This window comes from Notolepis coatsorum (assembly GCF_963971535.1).
Source record: "Notolepis coatsorum genome assembly, chromosome: 10".
NCBI classification, from domain to species: domain Eukaryota; kingdom Metazoa; phylum Chordata; class Actinopteri; order Aulopiformes; family Paralepididae; genus Notolepis; species Notolepis coatsorum.
The window spans coordinates 107,833,196-107,855,764 of NC_140174.1; the positions used below are offsets into that span (position 1 = coordinate 107,833,196).

Consider the following 22,569-nt stretch of genomic DNA (forward strand, 5'->3'; position numbering starts at 1 on the left):
GTTGCCGACCGACCCTGCCGATTTAGGTGCGACCCAATATATTTTATGAGTTTTAAAAAAAAATTATATATTAAAAAAAAAAAAAATCCGTTTTTTTTTTTTTTTTTTTTTTAGAATAAAGTTTCATAGAAATCTTAGTCAAACATTTAGTATTATGGATATTAAACATGCTGGCAGAGTACATGCATCCATGTTGTTGTGAACATTTTAACCCTTTCACCTTTCACTGTGACAATACAGAAGGTTAGCCCTTTACTATCACACAACCGACGGCGATGCTCCATCATTAGCATCATTAGCTCCGCATCCGCGGAGCTAATGATGCTAATGATGGAGCATCGCCGTCGGTTGTGTGATAGTAAAGGGCTAACCTTCTGTCGTGTGGCAGTGAAAGGGTTAATTAAATAAAGAAATTCCCTATCCATAGTCGCCGTGGGAAAGAATAAAATAAAAAAATAAAATAAAATAAATTCCCTACCTACCCATGGCCAAACTGACAACCAACCTGAAACCAACTATTATTTTTGTTAGGCCTGAGCTAAACACAACACCCTGAGCTAAACACAACACCCTGAGCTAAACACAACACCCTGAGCTAAACACAACACCCTGAGCTAAACACAACACCCTGAGCTAAACACAACACCCTGAGCTAAACACAACACCCTGAGCTAAACACAACACCCTGAGCTAAACACAACACCCTGAGCTAAACACAACACCCTGAGCTAAACACAACACCCTGAGCTAAACACAACATCCTGAGCTAAACACAACACCCTGAGCTAAACACAACACCCTGAGCTAAACACAACACCCTGAGCTAAACACAACACCCTGAGCTAAACACAACACCCTGAGCTAAACACAACACCCTGAGCTAAACACAACACCCTGAGCTAAACACAACACCCTGAGCTAAACACAACATCCTGAGCTAAACACAACACCCTGAGCTAAACACAACACCCTGAGCTAAACACAACACCCTGAGCTAAACACAACACCCTGAGCTAAACACAACACCCTGAGCTAAACACAACACCCTGAGCTAAACACAACACCCTGAGCTAAACACAACACCCTGAGCTTTCTCCAATAGCGATATTCTATTTTAGCCTGGTATTGAACAGATATCCGATAGCAGTATCGGTATTGGTGCATCCCTACTTTCATTATTTATTCTACCAGACAGAATTTTAGAAGAGAAAGGAGTCTGGTTCTTTACCGGACAACAAGTCAAGTAGAGAAGTGGTTCTCAAATGTTTCGTGTTGTTGATGATCCCCAGATTGATAAACATTAGACTGCAGATGCCCATTTTTACAAGACTTTGTCTCAGGGAGCCCAATCTGAGAAGACTTGTGTTGTTAGATTTGATTAAGTCCAGAATTCCACAGTGGTCTGCTGTGAGACTCAGAAGAAGCTTCTATCCCCAGGCCATCAGGCTGCTAAACGAACAATGAACACTACACAACAACAACCATCAAACGCACATAGCACACACATCCACACGCACACACTCACTTTAAACAAACACACTGTAGCACCCACTCCACACACTTTATAGCACACACCCACTTTAAACAAACACACTGTAGCACCCACTCCCCACACTTTATATTTATTGATGAAGGATTGCACTACAACTCGTACACCTTACTGTAAATTGTACCTAAATTGTACCTCATCCCATTTCTGCTTTGCACTATATAGTACTGTACATTAGTACACTGCATAGTATATTGTATATTATATGGTAACTCAGTTACGTCTATCCTGCATCGAACATTGTACATATGTCTACTGAACACTGTGACCTCATTTTCTACTTCTAAATTACATGCTATACTATGTTATTTGATACTATCTTGTCTAGCACAGTCTCTGGAGCGTAACAGTAAGAAGCATTTTGTATGAAAGTATTCTGTACTTCTGTATGACAACTATTAAAGAAACTTGAAACTTGAACTTGAGATGAGGAGATGACTATGGATAAAGTGAAACCGATGATCAAAATAGTAAGTAAGTAAAGTTTATTTGTATAATGGAACCTTTCACAGATGCAAAATCACAAGGTGCTTCATAGAATTAAAAGCAATAAAACAGACAACACAATTGCTAACAGTATCAAAACAAGCTAAAACTAGTTGAAACAAGACAGAAAGACATGGCCACACACATGCTAAAATATACAATAATGATAAATGGTGCCGTTTATTATAAGCCTGTGTGAATAAAAACTTTTACCTGGCTTTTAAAAGAATGACAGGATTCTGGTGTTTAGACGGGTTGGAGGGACGGCTAATAGTTGTTGTTGAGATGACTTGAGAGACTGGTAGATAGGGCTGTCTTAAATACTTCGAAGCTTCGTTCGATGGCACAAGCTTCGAACATTTAAAAAAAAATCGAAGTTTAAAAAAAAAGAAAAAACTGTTTTATTTTTTTAACTTTGATTTGTTTTGTTCTGTTCGAAGCTTGTGCTCGAAATAACGTGTATCCATTCAACTAGCTGCTGTACTGCTATGGTAGCTAGCCTAGCCGCAATGCTATGGCCGATCACATTCACGTTAGCATGTAAGCTAACAACAAGAGCTTTAGCTTTAGTCTCTCGCTTTTTGAGAGACATAAACTCTCCGCTCTTGGTGGTACATTGTGTTGATGACTCTGCACCCCCCCTTAACAACTGTTTGTATTGAGCCGTATTGTATTGTACCCATTCTGCAATGTTAAATAACGTTTATCCATTCAACTAGCTGCTGTACTGCTATGGTAGCTAGCCTAGCCGCAATGCTATGGTCGATCCCATTCACGTTAGCATGTAAGCTAACAACAACAGGTTTAGTCTCTCGCTTTTCGATTTTCATTTTTTATTTAAATTTTTTACTTCGATTTGTGTGTGTGTGTGTGAACAATCCACTTTATTTATAGAGCACATTTAAAAACAACAAAGTTTACCAAAGTGCTGTACAAGTCCCACAACATAAGATAAAAAATAAATAAAAAATCAAATAAAATGTCTCTTTTCTTTTTTTTTTATCAAAGCTTCGAATTAAAATCGATAACCGATATTAATATTGCTGTTCTGGCCGATACCGATATTTACCGATGTCGATATCTCTGTATAGAAAACACTTTTTTAACGCATAATTTTTTTACTTTTGTAACTTATTTTCAGAAATGACTGATTTTTGAAACTATTTAAGGCCAAAACATGTAAAAAGAAAAAAAAAAGATAAAAAAAAAAAAAAAAAAAACATTTTTTTTTTTTTTTTAATATCGGATATCGGCCCCATCTTGATATCGGACCGATACCGATGTGTAAAAAAACGGCCATATCGGCCGATATTATATCGGCGGCCGATATATCGTGCATCACTAAGATTAATTGATAGTAATAATATGTGATCTCTTGTTGGTCCCAGTCAATATATTCTCTCATTGGGCTCAGTTCCAGTGATTGAAATAGTGAAATTAAAAGACTCTCCCGTTTTCTGGGGACCACCTGACACCTCCTCAAGGACACTGTTGTCCTCTTAACCCTGACTGAGGCTGCAGCCCCAAAAGGGTCCACTCCCCACAGCTACACAGCTACACAGCATGTTAGAGGCCACACATGCACAAAGTCCTTCTGTACTAGGGGCCCAGGGCCCACTGTGTGTGTGTGCTCCCTCTCCTTCCAACAGCCCTCTCCTCCAATCACACACAAAGACACTCTTCTTCTCTGCCTCCTCTCAGTAGCCTATATACACCCCCCCCCCCACACAACAACTACACACTTCATTATCTTCATACACAATTAAACAACTGCACATTTCAACAACTACACACTTTATCAATAACTACACACTTCAACAACTACACACTTCAACAACTACACACTTCATCCTCAACTGATCAATAGCAACACAGCTGTCTTTTACAGGGTTACAACACACTAGGCTTGGGCGGTATGACTTTTTTCATACCGTTATACTCTGATTACCTAATACCCCGGTATACGGTGTATGACGTATGACTTTTATTACCATCAGCTGGGGGGGGGGGGGGGGGGGGGGGGGTGGCAACCTGTGTTACCAAGTAAACAAATCACGGAGATGGCCAGTTCGCCCGCAGCATCTAGTGCTAACGTTAAGCTCTCAGAATGGTAGCAGTCCTCCCGCAGCATCTCAAGTTTCAAGTTCAAGTTTCTTTAATAGTTGTCATACAGAAGTACAAAATACTTTTATACAAAATGCTTCTTACTGTTACGCTCCAGAGACTGTGCAAGACAAGATAAGTATGAAATAAAATAACATAGTATAGCATGTAAATTAGAAGTAAAAAAATTAGGTCACAGTGTTCAGTATAGACATATGTACAATGTTCGATGCAGAATAGACGTAACTGAGTTACCATATAATATACAATACTATGCAGTGTACTAATATACAATACTATATAGTGCAAGGCAGAAATGGGATGAGGTGCAATTTAGGTACAATTTACAGTAGGTGTACGAGTTGTAGTGCAAATCCTTTATCAATAAATATAAAGTGTGTTTGTGTGATCTAAAGTGTGGAGAGTGGGTGCTGCAGTGTGTTTGTTTAAGTGAGTGTGTGGGTGTGTGTGCTGTGTGCATTTGATGGTTGTTGCATAGTGTTTATTGTTCGTTTAGCAGCCTGATGGCCTGGGGATAGAAGCTTCTTCTGAGTCTTTCTGTGCTCGCCTTAAGACTCCGGTATCGCTTGCCTGACCGCAGCAGTTCAAAGAGGCAGTTGTTCGGGTGGCTCGAGCTGTACTAGTGCTAGTAACGTTAAGCTCTCAGAATGGTAGCAGTCCTCCCGCAGCATCTAGTGCTAACGTTAAGCTCTCAGAATGGTAGCAGTTAGCCCGCAGCTCTAGTGCTAGTAATGTTAAGCTCTCAGAATGGTAGCAGTTAGCCTGCAGCTCTAGTGCTAGTAACGTTAAGCTCTCAGAATGGTAGCAGTTAGCCCGCAGCATCTAGTGCTAGTAACGTTAAGCTCTCAGAATGGTAGCAGTTAACCCGCAGCATCTAGTGCTAGTAACGTTAAGCTCTCAGAATGGTAGCAGCTCGCCCGCAGCTGTAGTGCTAACGTTAAGCTCTCAGAATGGTAGCAGCTCGCCCGCAGCATCTAGTGCTAGTAACGTTAAGCTCTCAGAATGGTAGCAGCTCGCCCGCAGCATGCTAGTGCTAACGTTAAGCTCTCAGAATGGTAGCAGCTCGCCCGCAGCATGCTAGTGCTAACGTTAAGCTCTCAGAATGGTAGCAGCTCGCCCGCAGCTGTAGTGCTAACGTTAAGTTCTCAGAATGGTAGCAGTTAGCCCGCAGCATCTAGTGCTAACGTTAAGCTCTCAGAATGGTAGCAGCTCGCCCGCAGCTGTAGTGCTAACGTTAAGCTCTCAGAATGGTAGCAGCTCGCCCGCAGCTGTAGTGCTAACGTTAAGCTCTCAGAATGGTAGCAGCTCGCCCGCAGCTGTAGTGCTAACGTTAAGTTCTCAGAATGGTAGCAGCTCGCCCGCAGCTGTAGTGCTAACGTTAAGCTCTCAGAATGGTAGCAGCTCGCCCGCAGCATCCTACACACAACAACAACACACACTCGTTACCACAACGCTTTACGGTATTTTCACAGCACTGTCGCAACATTACCGTAAAGCGTGAACACTGTTGTGATCATACACAACACTACAGTTAACTCTCAGAATAGCCAGTTAGCCCGCAGCAACGGTAAGCGTGTCTCATTTAATTTCACTCACTGAAGCGGGGTTCCCCCTCCTCCTCCTCCTGTGTGTAGAGACAACCAGCTCTGCATGGCTCGCCCCACTAGTGAGGACTAGTCTCGCCCTCTGCTGGCGCGTGTGTGCACTACAACAAAACTCTGTTTAGACTGTATTGATTTTCAATACCGTCGGTATTTCGAAATACCCCGGTATACCTTAATACCGTCATACCGCCCAAGCCTACAACACACCACTACTCTCACTGACTCACTGAAGACACAGCTGTTGTTGCATTGGACATGCGGCCCTTTAACAATAGGCCCTTTAGAGGCTGGCTCACACACAATAGACCACACACACCCAGACACACACACTTCTCAAAGCAGCAGCAGCTGGGACAACAGAAGGTGAACGTAGATCAGGTATCAATCAGAACTAGGGCTGGGCGATATGACGATATTATATAAATATCGGGTACAGTTCATTAACGATACACTTTTTAAACGTATCGTGGATATCGTGATGTTTTGCCCAAGAGGATTGTGTCGCGTCAATCTGGTCCACACGTTGAAACTTTTGAACAGCGCCGCCCCACACACACACTACTGCATCAAAGTTACTACTTATGATAACAAAGGCATTCGTTTTGTGGCATTAACGTTATATAGTTACATGTTCAATAACATCAGCGTATTTACATTATAGCAACATCCGAGGTCGACCTAGATATAGCAAGCATTAGTCGTTCATATCTCAGCCCGTGCTGACTCAGTTGTGCCCATTCTGCGGTCTGTTAATAAAGTTTTCAATCAGACAGATGTATGGAAAGGCTTTTATTATAACATCCGTTGCAGTAAAATCATTATGCCTCCAGTCGTTTAGTCATCCTGCGTAGCTAAAAGCTAAACGTCGGCCGCGGGGAGCTACTGCTACCATTGTTGTTGTCATTGAGCTCTCCAATGGCGGAAGTAAAAAATCCATTTACAGGTTGTATAATAGTATATACGTCCAAATCATGTTGTTTTTTCGAGTTATTTGCACCGATCGATGTTCACTGTGTCAATACGGAGTCTCTCTAACGATAGCGAGTGCCCGGACCACATATGGATGAGCACTACCGGTTCAAAGGGTCATTTCCGGTTGGCGATCTGCCGATCGGCCACCAGATGGCGCTCTTGAACCGCTAGAGAGTTGAGTGGAGCTTTGCAGTGTGTCTCAGGGCTCCGGAGGGGAAATATGATTTTGATCACAGATTTTTGAATTATTGACATCAAAGACGAGTTACGGTGTCTTCGGCAGAATGAGCATGGCTAGGAATGACGTCTAAACGCGTCATCGGCGATCATAGTGTTTTTTTTTTTTTTATCCACTTTTTCTCCCATTTTTCCATATTTTCTCCCATCCCAATTTCGTATCATCCAATTCAACCCTCCCCTGTCACGAACGCTGTTTCTTGCCTCCCACAAGCCGGCTGCAATGTGGACTAAGTCATACATAGCACAAGTCCCCTCCGGTACTTGAGGTAACAGCAGTCGCATCTTTTCACCTGCGCAGCTCGATCTCTCAGTGTCGAGGAGTAACGCGTGGGAGGCTCACGCTGCCCCCGACACTTCCTGATTCTACTGCGCAGGCGCACCAACCAACTTGTAGGAGTCGCTTGTTCACAACGTTCGATCCCCACCCTTCAGTTTTCCCTCCCCGTAATACGGCCAATGTGTATTACTGCGGACGACCAGCCAAACTGAAAAACAATGTGGAGAGCTGGATTCGAACACGCGAATCCTAGCGTCTCCACACTGGTGGCGAGTGCCTTGCCCACTACACCACCTAGCCGCCTTATCGGCGATCATAGTGTTAATAAACAAACTTGAAACTTGAACTTGAAGAAGATAAACATACAGAGAGAGATAATAGAAAGAAAGAAAGAATAACAGAATGATTAACAAAACGAGATAATACAAGAAAGAAAGAAAGAACGAAATAATGACAGAATGATTAACAGAACGAGATAAAAGAAAAGAAAAAAATCTGAACGAGAGATAATAGAAGAAAAGAAAGAAAGAAAGATTATCAGAACGAGAGATAATACATACAAGAAAGAAATACAATACAAAAGGAAAAAAGAGAGCGCGAGACTGAGGAGGAAAGAAAAGGACCACAGAGAGAGAGAGAGAGAGAGAGAGAGAGAGAGAGAGAGAGAGAGAGAGCGAGAGAGCGAGAGCGAGAGCGAGCGAGAGCGAGAGAGAAGAATGACATCACGCACAGAAGCAGAGAACAGAGCAGGACAGAAGAGGCTATAGGCTCATTATATAACCAGTGTTTAAAGACATTCCACTGCTATCAGATGGAGAGAGAGAGGCTCCTCGTGTCACGTCACCCCTCTGGGAGGTGTGCTGCTGTAGGCCAAGAGGCCCAAACTTTCCAACAAATTATTGGACGTTTTCAGGAAATGTTGCCTAATTTTCAATGATACCACTGGCACAACGATACCACTGGCACTGGCACTATGATACTATTGGCACCACGACACCTCTGGCACAGCGATACCACTGGCACTATGATACCACTGGCACAACGATACCACTGGCACTGGCACTATGATACTATTGGCACCACGACACCTCTGGCACAGCGATACCACTGGCACAACGATACCACTGGCACTGGCACTATGATACTATTGGCACCACGACACCTCTGGCACAGCGATACCACTGGCACTATGATACTATTGGCACCACGACACCTCTGGCACAGCGATACCACTGGCACTATGATACTATTGGCACCACGACACTACCGGGCCGGCACAGCGACACCACTGGCACAGCGATACCACTGGCACTATGATACTATTGACACCACGACACTACCGGGCCGGCACAGCGACACCACTGGCACAGCGATACCACTGGCACAATGATACCACTGGCACAATGATACCACTGGCACAGCGACACCACTGGCACAGCGACACCACTGGCACAGCGATACCACTGGCACAATGATACCACTGGCACAACGACACCACTGGCACAGCGATACCACTGGCACAATGATACCACTGGCACAGCGATACCACTGACACTATGATACCACTGGCACAATGATACCACTGGCACAGCGACACCACTGGCACAGCGATACCACTGACACTATGATACCACTGGCACAATGATACCACTGGCACAATGATACCACTGGCACAGCGATACCACTGGCACAGCGATACCACTGGCACAATGATACCACTGGCACAGCGATACCACTGGCACAGCGATACCACTGACACTATGATACCACTGGCACAATGATACCACTGGCACAGCGATACCACTGACACTATGATACCACTGGCACAATGATACCACTGGCACAGCGACACCACTGGCACAGCGATACCACTGGCACAGCGATACCACTGGCACAGCGATACCACTGGCACAATGATACCACTGGCACAGCGATACCACTGACACTATGATACCACTGGCACAATGATACCACTGGCACAGCGATACCACTGACACTATGATACCACTGGCACAATGATACCACTGGCACAGCGACACCACTGGCACAGCGATACCACTGGCACAATGATACCACTGGCACAGCGATACCACTGGCACAGCGATACCACTGACACTATGATACCACTGGCACAATGATACCACTGGCACAGCGATACCACTGACACTATGATACCACTGGCACAGCGATACCACTGGCACAGCGATACCACTGGCACAATGATACCACTGGCACTATGATACCACTGACACTATGATACCACTATGATACCACTGACACTATGATACCACTGACACTATGATACCACTGACACTATGATACCACTGACACTATGATACCACTGACACTATGATACCACTGACACTATGATACCACTGACACTATGATACCACTATGATACCACTGACACTATGATACCACTATGATACCACTGACACTATGATACCACTGACACTATGATACCACTGACACAACGATACCACTGACACTATGATACCACTGACACTATGATACCACTGACACTATGATACCACTGGCACAGCGATACCAAAATAAAATACAAAAATAAAAATAGAAAGAGAGAGAGAAAGAGAGAGAGAAAGAGAAAGAGAAAGAGAGAGAGAAAGAGAGAGAGCAGTGTGCCTTGCCCGGCCCTACCCAGAAACCAAGGTCATCAATTATCTATTGGACATCAGATAGTACGTAGAGCCCACAACAACATGGAGAGGAGAGGAAGAGAGGAAGAAAGAATCATTAATCATTCAAAACATTAAGAATTAAACCTTCTTCTCCGGATTCACATCCATAGGAGCATGTGCTCCTCCAAGAGACTGACTCACTTCAATGACCATTTTATCTTTTGTAGGCCACCCATTGTTTAGTATTTTCGATGCTCTGCGAAGCTCATTTAGTAACAGATTGCTGATGCCTCAATGCTCTACTGAGCGATTGAGAAGGTCCTTTGTACCTGCTGCGGTAAAAAAAAATTACGAACACCGATAGCACTGTGTTAAGAGGCTCTCCTATTGTGTTGTGTATCCTGTAAGTGATGCACGATATATCGGCCGCCGATATAATATCGGCCGATATGGCCGTTTTTTTTACACATCGGTATCGGTCCGATATCAAGATAGGGCCGATATGGGCCGATATTTATTTTAAAAAAAAAGAAAAATTACATGTTTTGGCCTTAAATAGTTTCAAAATATCAGTCATTTCTGAAAATAAGTTACAAAGGTAAAAAAAAATAGCGTTTTGGAAAATAGCTCTTTATTTGATTATCATAAAAAAGTGTTTTCTATACAGAGATATCGACATCGGTAAATATCGGTATCGGCCAGAACAGCAATATTAATATCGGTTATCGGTATCGGCCACAATTTTCACATCGGTGCATGCATTTTATCTTTTGTAGGCCACCCATTGTTTAGTATTTTCGATGCTCTGCGAAGCTCATTTAGTAACAGATTGCTGATGCCTCAATTCTCTACTGAGCGATTGAGAAGGTCCTTTGTACCTGCTGCGGTAAAAAAGATTAACGAACACCGATAGCACTGTGTTAAGAGGCTCTCCTATTGTGTTGTGTATCCTGTAATTAGTGATGCACCGATGTGAAAATTGTGGCCGATACCGATAACCGATATTAATATTGCTGTTCTGGCCGATACCGATATTTACCAATGTCAATATCTCTGTATAGAAAACACTTTTTATGATAATCAAATAAAGAGCTATTTTCCAAAACGCATAATTTTTTTACTTTTGTAACTTATTTTCAGAAATGACTGATATTTTGAAACTATTTAAGGCCAAAACATGTAAAAAAGATATATTAAAAAATATATATTAATTAATATCGGCCCAATACCGATGTGTAAAAAAACTGCCATATCGGCCGATATTATATCGGCGGCCGATATATCGTGCATCACTACCTGTAGTGTATTGTATCATGTAACTGTGTCTTTCATGTTTATATATGTGTATTCGCTCTGGTGGCAAACCATGTTTCCCCTCTGGGATTAAGAAATAAACCATACCATACCATAGGGCTGGGCGATAAAACGATAACGATAAATATCGCGATAAATTATTTCCTCAAAATAAACATGAAACGTGGTCGCAAAGTTTCGATATATCGATTTTCCAAGTTTGGCTCCGCTCAGCCTCGGCTCAACACACTCACTAACAACAACCAACGTTACGTGATGACGTGCTTACGCACCACCACAGCTCCAGATGCGCTACTGTTTTGGTTTAGGACTCAAGGCTGGCTAGGATAGTTAGCTTGCACGGCGCTATTTTATATATTTACGTGCCGAGTATGTGTGTGGCGTGAATTCTGATGCCACGGTTATAGTAGTGTGTGGTATACGGTGGACGTCGTTGCAATGTATTGGGGCGGAACAGAGTATTTTTAGGGATATTTACTAGTACATTGTCATGGGATACACTGCTCGCTCTGGCTAACTGCTAACGTGCGCGGACTGATGACGACATCAACTCGAGACATTCGCAGCAGAAAAACAAGTCTATTAATAGCCCGTCCATCGGCGTCGGGCATAATAAGTTAATTAAACTTGACAGACATTATATCGACAATAATTATCGATATAGAGTTATATGAAAATCATTTTATCATTTTATCGCGATAACGTTTTTGGCCATATCGCCCAGCCCTACCATACCATGATACATCTTTATTCCACTAGTTCCACAATAAAAAAAATAAATAAGATATGCGTTTCATCAGGTCGATTTCAGAAAATGGCCCATTCCAATGGATCCAAAGAAGAAGGTTAAATTCTTAAATGTTTTGACTTTTTTAGCTGCAACCAGCAGCTCTATAGCTCACTCTGTTGGTTGATTGGTTGGTTTGGCCACAGAGATTCCCCCACCCTCTCTAATGGCCACAGGTTCTGCCCTCGGAGGCTGAAATAATAAGTCACTATATTATAGCTAGCTATATATTACATACAGTAGTCGTATTATAGTCAGGGGTGCACAGTCACATCACTTTTTGGTCTTGTTCTCAGGGGAGAACCTGGGGTTGTTCTTGCTTGGTCCGCACCTTTTTTTTTCTTTAATATATTTCTTTCATGACCCACCTCACAGGATGAACAAAATAGAGTTATACGTGGATAACGTGACATATACTTTATGTACAAATGACTGCTTTTCAAACACTGAAAACTAGGGATGCCCCGATCACGTTTTTTGCCACCGATACCGATCACCGATCGTCTATGAGCCATATCGGCCGATACCGATCGTTTTTGGTTTTATAAAAAAATAAAAAGAAATACACTTTTTATTTTTTATAAAATATATATATTATATAATTATACTTGTAGTTGTATTGTCTGCGAGACATCGCCACTAGGGCTGCAACGATTGTCGATTATGAAAAATCGTCTACGAGATATTGTTGCGTCGATTAGTCATTAAAAAAAAAATTATAATTTTTTTTTTTTTTGCACTACCTATCTTTGTGAAAGTGACTTCTCAGCTCTGGTCCAGCTGAAGACTTCTTAGCTTAACATAAAGGTGCTCCCATAGTCGAGCAGACTGTACACCGAGCAGACTCCGCGGAGGTCCGCGCGGCTCTTTGAGCTTTCATAGTCGAGCAGATCTCAGCGGACGTCCGCGGTCTATTTCCTACATTTCTCGCACCAGTTTTACTACATTTCCCACAAAAAAAGTTTTACGCACTTGAATAACAGGTATATAGGCAGCGAGATGCAATGTACCGTATAGGCTTGAGGTGGACAGCGCGTGGTGCTGAAATGAAACATGCATTGCATGAAATAAAAGCACCAGTTTTATTTAAAAATATTGGAAACGGAGATAACATTCTATGTTATCTCCGTTTCCAATATTTCGAAATAAAACTGGCAATTTTACACACCATTTAGAAAAGCCATTCAAACATCTCTCTTGGCACGGAGCGAGTGGTCAGAGTAAAATGCAGATCGGCGTCACATTAAATGCAGTTCGATGTCAACCAAAACGCCGAGCAGCGTTTTGTGTGACACCAAGTCAGCGGCGCGGATGTCCGTGCGTCAGAAAATACGAGCTTCCCACCTGTGGGTCTGCTGTCCGCTGAGATCAAAGCTCAAAGAGCCGCGCGGACCTCCGCGGAGTCTGCTCTGTGTACAGTCTGCTGGACTATGGGAGCGCCTTAACAGACCGACAGTAAGTTTGGGGGAACTAATGGGATAACTGGGGATGTTGTTTGGTCCTGACAAGAGTCTCAAAGCAACTCTGAGGTCATGCTCAATGTCCAATCTGTTCCTCTGCTCTGTCTTCAGCTGGACTTTCACAAAGATAGGTAGTTAAAAAAAAAAAAAAAAAAAATTATATCCTTTTTTTTTGTTTTTTTTTTGTTTACATAATTGGTTTTCGATTAGTCGACTAATCGAAAAAATTATCGACAGATTAGTCGACTACCAAAATAGTCATTAGTTGCAGCCCTAATCGCCACCATACAACAAGTCAAAATGCTCGCTATCTGCAAACCTGCAAACTCTGCTTTGGTCAAATCACATTCAACATGCCCTCAGCGTCCCCAGTCAGAGCGATAGTTCAACAGGGTCTGAAGTGTTATGAAGCATGATAGCTAATTAGCCAATGTTCAGCTGCAAAAACGAATAATGTCAATTATGTTATAAAACATTGATATCAGGAGCTATCTGTAGCTACTGCTAGCCGGCTAGATGACGTTAGACAATGCATCATGTATTAAAATAAAGTGAACTAGTATTTAGCTCACTGACGTGAGCTACCTAGCTAACGGAGGTCTCATGCTGGTGCATCCCTATCATTCTTAAACTGAAATGCACATTTGTTGATATCAGGAGCTATCAGTAGCTAGCCAGTTAGACAACGCCTCATGTATTAAACTAAAGTGAATAGTTGACTGTGTAGTTTTGTTTAAACAGTAACGCTAGTCGGTAGCTAACGTTAGCTCACGAGCAATAGCTAGTTAGCCAACGCTAGCCAGCGCTTGCGAAAACGAATGCCGAACGTACGTTGATAGCAGGAGCTATCAGTAGCTACTAGCTAGATAACATTAGACAACGCCTCATGTATTAAACAAAAGTGAATAGATGACTGGGCCATTTTGTTTAATGTTTCAGTTATGTTGAAAGAGGAGCTCTGCGGTGCTCATGCACTCGACTCGTCTTGCCGAAGGGTTCGTTTGTTGACATGAGATGGGTCTGGGAGGGGGAGGAGGAGGAGGAGGGGCAAGACGTGCAGCAGCAGCAGAGTGTGGCTGTGAGAGAAGAGCGAGTGAGAACTCCGCAGAGAATTGGATCATGTTTTCCGTGTCATCGATCGGTTTTCACGATCGGCGAAAATAAAGCATTATCGGAATTCACCAATCTCATATTTATACTGAATATCAGCCGATACCGATCGCTGGCCGATCGATCGGGGCATCCCTACTGAAAACCAAAATGAAAGTACAGCTTTTTAAGCACGGACAACAAGTTAGTTACTGGTATTTAAACGCACTGGTTGGTCTGCTGTATAATGTGTTCTTCAGATGAACAAATACCGGTGCTTTCTGTGTGTTATGTGGGTCAGTCTCGGCCCACTGACCTTGAGCAGCGGCTCCCGTCTGTCGGGGGCGATGATGCCTCCTGTATTCTAACACATTATTAAGGATGCAAGGTTGACGCAGAGCCCTGGCGAGGCCTGAGGCCTGCATTAGAGAAGCATGCTTCTCACTCGTGGGTCGCACTCGGACCAGGATGGATTGTGGGTCTGTTTTTCGGTTGACCGAGAGAAAAGTAATGTCGTTTTTAAATGTTTCATGCGTAACTTCAAAACATGTGACACTAAAATCATGAGAGATTAACATTCTATGTTCGAAGATAACAATGATGTCAGTTACTAGGGATGCGCTGATACCGATACTGAAAATAGAATATTGCATTGGAGAATTTCCCTGATACTAAAATCCAATACCAAGAAACACATATATTATGCCAGAAATCAAAGCAAAGGTGACTTTGCTGCATTTTTCACACGTTAACTCTCTAATGGAGAAAAATATATTATATCGCATTCGTTTTTGTCCAGTGACCCCAAAATGATGGTCCAAGTCTATACTGTTCATTAAAAGTAATGGATCGGTACTCTATCAAAGTCCAGGTATCGGTATCGATATTTGGGACTGAAAAATCGGTGCATCCCTGGCACTCCTACTATCCATGACTATTATTGCGGTGCGTGTGCATTATTAAAGACTGGAACAATATTTTAGCAGAGCTCCGACACAAGTCTCTTGGGGGGGGGGGGGGGGGGGGGGCTGATTAATGGGCGGCCCCTCCTGTGAGGTGGACGGGGCCACTAATGCCTATAGTAGGAGAAACACTGCTTCTACCTGAGGGGGTTTAAAGAGCTATATAGATAGTAATATTCATTATTGTAATATTGTTATATTGTAGAAATGTGTGCATTGAAATGTCTGTACAGTCTCAACGACATTGAAAATTAGGGTGACCTCAATTGTATTTTCGAGAATAAATAAAGGTTGATGATGACCTGGCTGAACCTCTTGATGAACCCCTGGTCTCAGCTCTACAATCATTTTTGAAATGATTCTTTTTGCAATTTGAAATTCATATGTTCAATCAATCAGAGACCCAGGGGTGGCGGGTGCCTCTACTCCGCCCAGTCTGTCAATCATAAACACACAACCATAAATGTCTGGATGTAACAATACTGTATATCTTTATGTCATGTATGTCATAAATGGCATGATGAATTGAAAATGGGGGACCCTGATGTAAACAAGACGAAAGTCTTTCTCTGGTCTGCCTCCCCTTAACAATTGTGTGCAATGTGCATTGAGCCGTACTGTATTGTACCCATTCTGCAATCTGTTAATAAAGTTTTCAATCAATCAATCAATCACCAGAGACCCAGGGGGGCGGGTGCCTCTACTACACCCAGTCTGTCAATCATAAACCAAGCAGCCAGAGACCCAGGGGGGCGGGTGCCTCTACTACACCCAGTCTGTAAATCATAAACCAAGCAGCCAGAGACCCAGGGGGGCGGGTGCCTCTACTACACCCAGTCTGTCAATCATAAACCAAGCAGCCAGAGACCCAGGGGGGCGGGTGCCTCTCTACTACACCCAGTCTGTCAATCATAAACCAAGCAGCCAGAGACCCAGGGGGGCGGGTGCCTCTACTACACCCAGTCTGTCAATCATAAACCAAGCAGCCAGAGACCCAGGGGGGCGGGTGCCTCTCTACTACACCCAGTCTGTCAATCATAAACCAAGCAGCCAGAGACCCAGGGGGGCGGGTGCCTCTCTACTACACCCAGTCTGTCAATCATAAACCAAGCAGCCAGAGACCCAGGGGGGCGGGTGCCTCTACTACACCCAGTCTGTCAATCATAAACCAAGCAGCCAGAGACCCAGGGGGCGGGTGCCTCTACTACACCCAGTCTGTCAATCATAAACCAAGCAGCCAGAGACCCAGGGGGGCGGGTGCCTCTCTACTACACCCAGTCTGTCAATCATAAACCAAGCAGCCAGAGACCCAGGGGGGCGGGTGCCTCTCTACTACACCTAGTCTGTCAATCATAAACCAAGCAGCCAGAGACCCAGGGGGGCGGGTGCCTCTCTACTACACCCAGTCTGTCAATCATAAACCAAGCAGCCAGAGACCCAGGGGGGCGGGTGCCTCTCTACTACACCCAGTCTGTCAATCATAAACCAAGCAGCCAGAGACCCAGGGGGGCGGGTGCCTCTCTACTACACCCAGTCTGTCAATCATAAACCAAGCAGCCAGAGACCCAGGGGGGCGGGTGCCTCTCTACTACACCCAGTCTGTCAATCATAAACCAAGCAGCCAGAGACCCAGGGGGGCGGGTGCCTCTCTACTACACCTACGGCCCCCGGCTGACTCACACAGCAAACAGCTAAGTGTTTCGTCATGGTGCCACGACATGTGAATTAGGTACGGTCTCCTTCACGTCAGGAACACACAAACACGTCATGAGGACCTGGACTAGTACAGGATATTACATAATTAATAGAACAACAACACAACGCTGGCACAGTCCAACTTCTAATGTGTCCGTTTAAAAATAAATCAATAAAAAAGCAAGAACTTTAGGAATCATGAAGACCTTTTTTAACTGTAAAATGTATTGACTGAGCTGTTGACAGGACTGGGAATATGTGACAGAGATGAGATGAGGAGGTGTGAGAGCAAGACAGACAGACAGACAGACAGAGACAAGACAGAGACAAGACACAGACAAACAGGCAGATGGATGGACAGACAGACAGACAGACACACAGACTTAAACTTAACTGGCCCTCCATTGGCGAAACATCTGTTAATACACAACTCTTTGGTTAGCTAGTCAAAAGACCCAAGAACACAACAGAGTCAAGCTCTCTCTACAATGACTCCACATTCTCCCCAGGGCCATCAGTCAGTCACACAGGAGGAGGCCAGGGACTCAGAGCACTGGGAGAGTTTACGACACCTTACACTTTCAATGGGAGTAAAGATGAATGGAATGTTGTTGAATGTCCAGTGGTTTGTTTCAGGCCCAGAGGACATTCCCCAAATATCTCTACATCATCAGAGATCATGGACACAAGGTGTTGATCCAGTATGTGTCTGTGTGTGTGTGTGTGTGTGTGTGTGGGGGGGGGGGGGGGGGGGGGGGGGGGGCTAAGAAGTTGTCTGTCAACTCTAGAATGACTGCGTGTGTGTGTGTGTGGTGGGGGTAAAACAATATATATTTTTTTAGATGATGTGTCACTCTCTCACGCACACTCACACGCACAGGTCTAAAGCACCTAGGCCATTATGGCAATGCCAAGTCTTTGACAGATTACCATTAGGTTACTTGCCTCAATGCAGCACCTCTTTAGCTTCCGTTGGCTTTAGTTTGTTTGTGATGTTGCTCGAGAGATAAGTACATCACGCATGTTCTCGAGTAGTCGGATGGATGTAGATGTGACAACATCACATCCGGTGGATTACTTTGTAAGTAACCTCAGTCATGATGCTAATGGGGATCATTTCATTTCATCAAATTAGGTGCAACCCTGGGCGGGCCCTTGAGAAGCTCGTCTCACACACACAGACACACAAAAACAATGATAAACTATTTAAATAAACGATGTTGCCTACTTACCCTCAAATATATCTACCATAGGAATCAACGTGAAATCCGGAAATGTAAACGTTGGGGTGTTTTGAAGGCGTAATCACTGCGCTATACACACTGCGAAATGGAAACTTGTAGCCAACAAATCCTCCGGCGTTGACTTTCAATCAAAAACGCTGCAAGAATCCCACAAAAGGTATTTCAATAACCGTCAAAATGACAAGACGAAAGGCTAAGAAATAAACCAAATGTCGATACGCCGGGTAGGTGCAGGACACCGCTGGCTATGCGGCGCATCCACGTCAGGAAACAGAACACCGCGCGCGGCAGCCTGGCGCCCGGTCTCACAGAACAGTCCTCGGCTTCTCCGGTGGTGGCTGCTATTTTTGAGTCCATATATTCATAACATCCTTCTTCTTAAGACACCCAACGCTTCTATCCACCATATGATCCTTAAAAAAACGCCGCAACGTGTGTGTGTGTGTGTGTGTGTGTAGCCTGGCTGTTCCCCGCGGACTGCTGTCTGCTGGGCGGCGCGGCGGCGCGTCAAGTCAAGTGCGTCTCTGTTCTCTACTGAGAGAGAGAGCGCTCCGTTTCCATGCGCCGATCCACCGCCGGGTAGGGCGGAGAAAACTTGCTCCGAAACAACAGTATCGGCCTACGCGGGGTAAAAAGCATCTCCGACCGAGACCTAGTTGACATCCTGGCCAACATGGACACAGACAGTGATGTGTAACTCATAACTCATAGTATCCTATGCCTATATTTATTGTAAGTATATTATAACCGATAGGGCACATCATCTGCACCTTATTTGCACTGTTTATCTTTCTCATAGTCTTATATTCAGAGTTAATTATATTGTTTACACTGTTTATTTTGTTCTCATATTTTTATATTCAGAGTTAATAATATTGTTTACTGTTTTTTTGTTTTTTTAAATCATATTTGTATTGCTTACACATCATGTATGTCCCTGCCAAGACCTGTACCTCCCCTCACCCTCCCCCATGCTGGTGGCGCTATGATGCCCCAATTTCCCCCAAGGGGATCAATAAAGGAATATATTATATTATTGATTGATTGATTGAAAACTTTATTAACAGATTGCAGAATGGGTATGTAACCGGTTCTACTCTGAACATGCCATGAGTGGGAGTCGAACCCCGGGCGTCCGCACCGCGGGCGACATCACAGACCTCTGTACCAAGAGAGGAATTCCCCCCTAAGCACTCAGGAGAGTGAGTTTTACTTCCTGGTACCGCTACCGTGCCTCAACCACTTCTCAACGTCGGAAGTTCTTCGTGACTGGGCTTTGCGGTACCATCCGTTACAGGTACAATACAGTACATCTCAATACACACAATTGTTAAGGGGATGCAGACCAGAGAAAGACTTTCGTCTTGTTTACATCAGGGTCCCCCATTTTCAATTAATCAGGACATATATGACATACATGACATGACATACAGATAGACAGTACTGCTACATCTATACATTTATGACATACCAGATTAGCAAATACAGTACTGTTTGTGATACAAAAAAAAGAGTCCAGAAAAGAGAGTATATACATTTGACGTAAAAACTGTACATTGGAGGAGGTTAGGTGGGGTTGGGTGGGGGGGGGGGAGACTGTACAACTGTACAAGCAAAACTGTACATTGGAATATTGACAAAACCATACTAGGTAATTTACTGTACATTGGAGGGGGTTGGGTTAGGACATTTACAGGGGCCAGTTTCGAATTGCAGTCTCCCATAGGTGTTCTTTGAGAGTGGTTTTGAAAGTGGGTAGTGATTCACATTCCTTTACAGCTTTGGGTAGGGCGTTCCACATTGATGTGGCATAATTGCTAAACGTGTTTAGTCCCTTGTTTGAGCCAAATCTGGGTTTAACATGATTTGTGGAGCTCCCTCTGGTGTTGTGATCGTGGTATTCACTGACCTTTGGGAAGTATTTTGACATGTACATGGGTACCTTGGTCGTGTAGTGTATCTTGTAGACCAGGCCCATTGCAAGTTGCTGTACTCTGTCGTCTACTCTAAGCCATCCTAGGTTGTCAAAGTGTGCAGGAGTGAGGTGGGTTCTAGGAGTCAGGTCAACCAGTAGTCTGACCAGTTTGTTTTGAGATGTTTGTAATTTTGTTTTTAGCGCCTTTGAGGTGCTTTGGTACCATGAGGTGCAAGCATAGTCGTAGTACCCTTGAATGAGTGCTCCTGCCAGAGTCTTCAGGGTATTCTTGTTTACCAGAGAGGAGATCCGGTACAAGAATCGAGTTTGTTGGTATTACATTGGATGCCATTTTGTCACAGGAAAGATTAGCCTCTAAGATGGAACCCAGGTAGGTAATTTCATCTTTCCTTGTGACAATATTGTCACCCACTGTAACTGAGAAGCCGTCGGTCTTGCTGAGTTTGTTATTTGAACCGAAGAGAATGGACTCTGTTTTGCCCATGTGTAATGATAGTTTGTTATCAGCGAGCCATATGCAGATTCTGCCTAGTTCCGAGCTGAGGGTTTTTTCAACCTGTAAGGCTGTAACTTGTTCTTGTCAGAGACCAGCAGGGTTGAGTCGTCCGCGAACAGGAACAAGTTGCAGTCACAAGCTGACGACATGTCATTTGCATAAATTAGGAACAGTAGCAGTCCTAGTATGCTTCCTTGTGGAACACCACAGCTCACTGGGAGGGGGGGGGGATAGGGTACCGTTTACCTCCACCACATATTATCTTATGTTCACAGTGTGATTTCATGTCAAATCAGTTCTCTTGTCTCTTGTCTGATCAATCACTCTTGATGTGTGTGTATGGACCACGTGGTCCTGGTGACGTAAATGCGGCACTCCGTCATATTGCGTCTATCATTTAATTGTTATAAATGTATCCACATTTCCATTCGGTCCCTTTAACACTCCATCATCGCAATCTGAGCATGCGCTGTACTGTACCGCCCTCTCATTTATTACTGGTGGTGGCGCCTCCAGTATAATTCGCGGAGCCTCTATCCAGCCGGCTAGCTAGCGTGTATATTTTCCCCAACGGAGTTTCACTTCCGCGTTCGGTTTGTGCGATCTGATTGGCCACTGACGGTTTTTTCAGCGCCAATCGTGTTACTCCTAACAATCGCGCCAGCAGGCTGTTACCCTAACCCTAACCTTAACCAACTAACCCTAACCTTAACCAACTAACCCTAACCTTAACCAACTTCGAAAGAGAGCGACTTCGAAAGATTCGCCAAGCTTAACCAGTTTGTTAGGAGTAACGCGATTGGCGCTGAGAGAAACGTCAGTGGCCAATCAGATCGCGCAAACCGAACGCGGAAGTGAAACTCCGTTGGGGAAAATATGCGTGATTACACTTACACAAACAAGCCGCATTTCTCGGAGACGCTCTCTGAGAAGCATTTTGTATAAAAGTATTCTGTACTTCTGTATGACAACTATTAAAGAAACTTGAACTTGAAACTTGATTGGCACTGACTGACGCTCTCTGATTGGCCACTGACGCGTTTGGCCAATCCGTGACAAGCTGTGTCTTTGCCCATTTCCTCGTCAAACAGCCAGTGGCGGCCGCCACTGGGGGGCGCTAGGGCGCCGCCCCCCCTTCAGGCCCTGCCTGGTTATATGAGAGTAGAACAAGAAAAGGTATCTTTTTGTTTTTTGTTTTATAGCCCTATAAATAATATAAACATGTTTAAAATGAATAATATTTACTCATTTTAAGTATGTTTGTATTTCCAATGCACAATATAACGTTATTATCGCAATTAAAAAACACTCGTTTTCCAGAGCAGGAAACATCACGTTTTTTTTATTTTTTTTATTTTTTCGTATTTCTCGGCCCGGGCTATACGCGATAGCGCTCTGAGTGCGCGTCACAGTTTGATCGCTGTATCCGTCACAGCCAATCAGTGCATAACGCGTTGTGCGTTGAAATATGACTATTATGTTGGAATCCGGGCGCGATTTGAAGCGGTCTAGCCAGTAGCGTCAAGAATATCTGTAGCCGCATTTCGCGGAGACGCTCTCTGATTGGCCGACGCCAGTATTTTTTTCCGTGGCAGAATTTCACAGAGACGATCTCTGATTGGCCGAATCCAATTTCTAATGTTCCAATTCTAGCTTCTAGCTTCCTAGGTTGGTTCCTAGGTTGGTCTAGGTTGT

At 43.9% G+C, this 22,569-nt stretch overlaps 1 protein-coding gene across 1 annotated transcript in view; it reads right to left on the reverse strand.

Moving 5' to 3' along the window:
* The window catches only part of LOC311235672 (uncharacterized protein), a 179,168-nt gene extending 160,296 nt beyond the window's left edge, over positions 1–18,872 (reverse strand). Inside the window, exon 1 of the mRNA XM_084323136.1 lies at positions 18,431–18,872. The gene's annotated coding sequence lies outside the window, so the exon portion shown is untranslated. The remainder of the gene's footprint in view (positions 1–18,430) is intronic.
* Positions 18,873–22,569: the final 3,697 nt, after the last annotated feature.